This window comes from Eubalaena glacialis, chromosome 9 (genome assembly GCF_028564815.1).
Source record: "Eubalaena glacialis isolate mEubGla1 chromosome 9, mEubGla1.1.hap2.+ XY, whole genome shotgun sequence".
Lineage (NCBI taxonomy): Eukaryota > Metazoa > Chordata > Mammalia > Artiodactyla > Balaenidae > Eubalaena > Eubalaena glacialis.
In genome coordinates, this window is record NC_083724.1 from 71,514,556 (window position 1) to 71,518,827 (window position 4,272).

The following is a 4,272-nucleotide window of genomic DNA, read 5'->3' on the forward strand; positions in this document are numbered from 1 at the left end:
ATCTACAGATACTTTAAAATTCTTTGTGGTTCTACAAGGGAAGTTACAATGGAATATTGTATGAGGTATTTTTTAAAAGACTGTTTGCAGCACTATTTTCTTTAAGTTCGCATTTTCAGTATTTAGAAGATAAGGATGAGAATCACGGGCCTGGACATAAATGGAAGACCCCCTCTCCACTTTTAGTTCAGTCATCCTCAAGTACTTGCAAGGAGCTACGTGGCCCTACTTTTCTTGTCTCCCTCAGGTAAAAAGGAAACAACTTGTGTCTACACTTGGGAATATTTTCCTTGTTAGTCTATGCCTTTGGGAATCAACTTGAATGCTTCTTTCAAAGAGTCAGTCACGCTGTGAACTCTAATGAGCGACATCCATGTCATCATACCTAAGTTGAAATTGTGGAATCAGACCCCAAGTCAAATTTTTTTTATAATGTGAGTGTAAGCAAGAACATTGTTTTGGTTTCTTTTCTCTAGAATATCATTAGTACAATAGTATAAAAATGAAAAGTAGTCTTATTCATTGAACTTCTCTCCTCTTCCATTAGTCACCCAATAACTTCCCAACTTCTTTGCACTTAGAGTCCCATGATAATAAATTCAGGCCAACTAATGTGAGCAGAGGTGATATTGCCCTATACTGTCTTGGCCCTTGAAAACATCCCATGTAATCCCCATACTTTTTCCTTTACCACTGAGTGGAATAGACTCAAACACCACAAATTGGAAATCACACGTTGAATAGAGCAATGCCACACAATAGAGGGCACCCATGTCCCTACATCACTGTTTAGCAGAAGCCAACTAGAAAATTCATCTGATTAGGAATGCCTGCATTTTTCTCTTAAAGATGGAAAGATAAATTTCTATTATGACCCAATTACTGACATCTTTCTGTTTCTCTGTTACAGCAGCTAGCATGAAATTAACTGACAAATGTCTTGAACAGCATACTATGCTAACAACCTTTCCATTTTAAAATAAACGTCACAGTTGGGAACCCAAATACCCTCCAAGAAGTTAAACAGATTTTAGAAAGCACGTTGTAAAATTACCTGTTTAAGAAAATAGATTGTGTTCTTCTTTGTAAATATATTTTTGTAAACTCGGGATACTCACTTCAGATAGTTTTCAGCATGTGCAGAAATATGAGTGGAAGTACCTTTGGAGGACTAAACAAACAATAATCATTTGATTAGAAGTGTCACAGGTGTACCTTTCTTCTTTATTTGTTGACAGTAAGTGGAGGATTATTACATGAGGGAAAGGAACACTTTAATTTCTCCTCTGATAACCTCCCAGGCACAGGGGCTGTATTCCTTTTCCTTCAGATAGAGATGGATTCTTTGGAAATATTTCGGGACAATTCCCAAATATGGACAATCCAGATTGTCATTTTCCACCTGCTTATGCAGTAGTTCCAAGGTGTGATCAAGGCTAGAGAGTAGTTTATGGAGTAGGGTGTTGTTCCAAGCAGCTTGGCTTTCCTCCGTGTTGAAGAACTTACCATCTGCTGGAGCATCAGATGGTGGTAGCTGGGCCTTGAGTCGTCAGGATTTCTGTGATATTCCCTCTTTTCCAAGGAAATTTGAAGTCGGTTCTGTCTCTAGGCATGACTGAAACGGGATCTTCTTCATCTCTCTCAAAAGTATGAAGAGTTCCCTGTTCTGTAGGCTATGGATCCAAGGCAGGTTCCAGCCAAGAGGGCAAGCAGGGATGGAGCAGAGTATCACTCCTGCCGCTAGCAAATAGATCTGGGCCGTTGAGAATTTCAGTGATTCACCAGCTGGCCGCGAGGGGGCGCGCGGGCACCACTAAACAATTAGCGGGAAGGTTCCTTCCCTGGAACCCGGGGCAGCGCGCTTCTCTAGGCGGCGGCAAGAGGCCGCCGGATGTCTTTTGATCGGTTCGGCTAGGGAAACGCTGACTTCTGAGAATTTGCAGTTTCCGCGGTTTGGGCAGCGCGAGAGAAAGTGAGTTGCATCCTCACGGAGCAATTTTATACTGATTTAATAGTGCGAAAAAACTTTTGTCTTCGCGATGCTGAGTTCTCAAGTGGGAGCCTTGTCGCCGCCGCGCCAGCGACATTTTTGTCTGGTTGGAAGCTGGAACCTTGCATTTTCGGGCTTTTCCCTGAGTTTTGTGCTTTATTTTCGCACAGAAACTTGAGCGAGGCCATTTTGGGGAAAGAAGCCGTTTTCTGAGGGGTTTGAAGCTGGGAAGCGAGTTGGGGCCGATTTTACAGATTCGGGCTCGTTTCTGGAGCTGTGCTAACGGCTCAGAGAAAGGGGAACGCGGCGGTGATGGGACGCCCAGACGGGGTGGGGACACCCTGGGGGTGAGTCGGAGCGCGGCCACCACCCGGGCCGAGGACGCGGGAGCTGAGCGCCCCTGTAGATGCTCTGGGACTTCATGGTGTCTTTCAAGGATACAGCGTTAATGTGGGGGAGGAAGTACTGAATAACTGAAAAGTAGGAACATTAGAAAACTCACAGCATTTTATTTTTTATATTTTAAAATTAAATTTATATTGCTTAAATTAAATATTTTAGAATTTTATATATTTTAAAATATTTTCTGAAAATATTTAAATATTGAAGGTAGGATATTAAAATATATGAGTATTAAAACACAGCATTTTATTAAACTATTTAAACTATAGTTTCTTTATACTAAAACAAGAATTTAATATAATTTTACTTTCCTAGCTTTAATGGAAGCAAACTCATTAATATTTTCAAGACTACTTCTTTACTTGTTTGAGAGAACTGCAGTGTTTGACAATGTCTTGTTACTCTGTGACAGTCTTAAATAATTTTTATTTAACTCGAGTTTCTGAAACACCTTTCTCAGGACTCCAGCTTGACTGTAGTATAGAAAGAAGAGTTATTAGTGTCCTGTACAAGCAGTTGAGGACATTTACCAGGTCTGATCTTCTCATTTTCTTTGGTAAGAATTTTATAGACTAAACAGAAATTACCCAAATTTCACTGGCAACGTGAAGCCTTCCTCTGTAAGACTGTCAGCATCATCCAAATGCAGGGTCATTTCTGTCTTTATTTAAAATTTTGATATTTTCTTTAGCATGTATGTTGTGGCATTTTCATTTTTATATATTGCCTTAAAATATTACTTATCTTGATCACTTAGATTTGGTGCCTTCTTACATTCCATGCTTGAGGGAAGTCCTCCCTTTCTTTACCCAGATAGCCAGGAGATAGCTTTCGAAGTAATGTTGTGATCTTCCATAGCTAAAAATATAGGAATGTCCCATTTCTCGTCACCCTCTGCCCCATCTACATTTTTTAACCCATTTCCTGGTCCCCATAACATTTAAAAACACCTTTGTCTTAAAATAATATCACCAGAGGTGGTCTGAGACTGAAGATGAGGGAAGGGACGGACTGTTTATCTCATTTATACTATTCACAGAGCAGCCATTTTTCCTCGATGCTGGTTCTCTGCAAATGTTTCAAGTGCTGTAGGATTTCTCTCCTTAATGTACCAGGCACTGTTCTAAGCCTGGAAACTTGGGCTTTGCTCCTTCGCAGTCCAGAAGGCAACCCCTCTCCTAGAGTTTGCATTTGGGGGCCTCAATACGCAGCCCCCTGACAGTGTTAAGGGAGCGGCAGTCAAAGCCTCTCTTGGCGGGGCTGATCATGGACCCTACAAGTTACTGTATGTCACATTAATGCTAAAGGCAGCTATGTTCGCTAAAATTCAGATTCTCAGACTATAATTTGCAAACTTCATTTAATCTTTACAGTTCCCTGTGTGACAACTGTTTGAGTTGTCTAGTTTTTTAGAAGAGGAAATCAAAATCTGATGTCATTTAAATTCAGGAGCCACAGATTTTGTCAGAGTGGAGCTTTCTACTGCTCCCAGGCCCTCCTCTTCATCAGCTCTGAGCACTGTTCCTCAGCTGTACTGAGCACGCGGTGCTTCCCTCATCCTAATCCTGCCTCTGAAGTCTGTCCTCCCTGCTCCCTGGAGGGCAGTCACCATCCCTGCCTTACTTTCCTGGAATCCACATTGCCAAGCACATTGTCACATACATATGCGGTGAGCACACTTTTGGTGACAGAAGGAAGAGAATGGTATGAATTAGTCCTTGGTGTTAACATTTATGCCACTCTTATCCATAGACTATGTTTGGAAACATGAGCTATGACTCCTGTAAAGTCATGTAGAGGAATTCAAATCTAATGTCTTAGCCCCTTAAAGGGGAAATGGAGAGAGGCAAGGCTAGTTGTATTTTGGTGCATTTCAAAGC

The 4,272-nt window shown here is 41.3% G+C and overlaps 1 pseudogene; it reads right to left on the reverse strand.

The window, feature by feature from the left end:
* Window positions 1–1,252: 1,252 nt before the first annotated feature.
* On the reverse strand, window positions 1,253–3,047 carry LOC133097338 (interferon alpha-21-like; annotated as a pseudogene).
* Window positions 3,048–4,272: the final 1,225 nt, after the last annotated feature.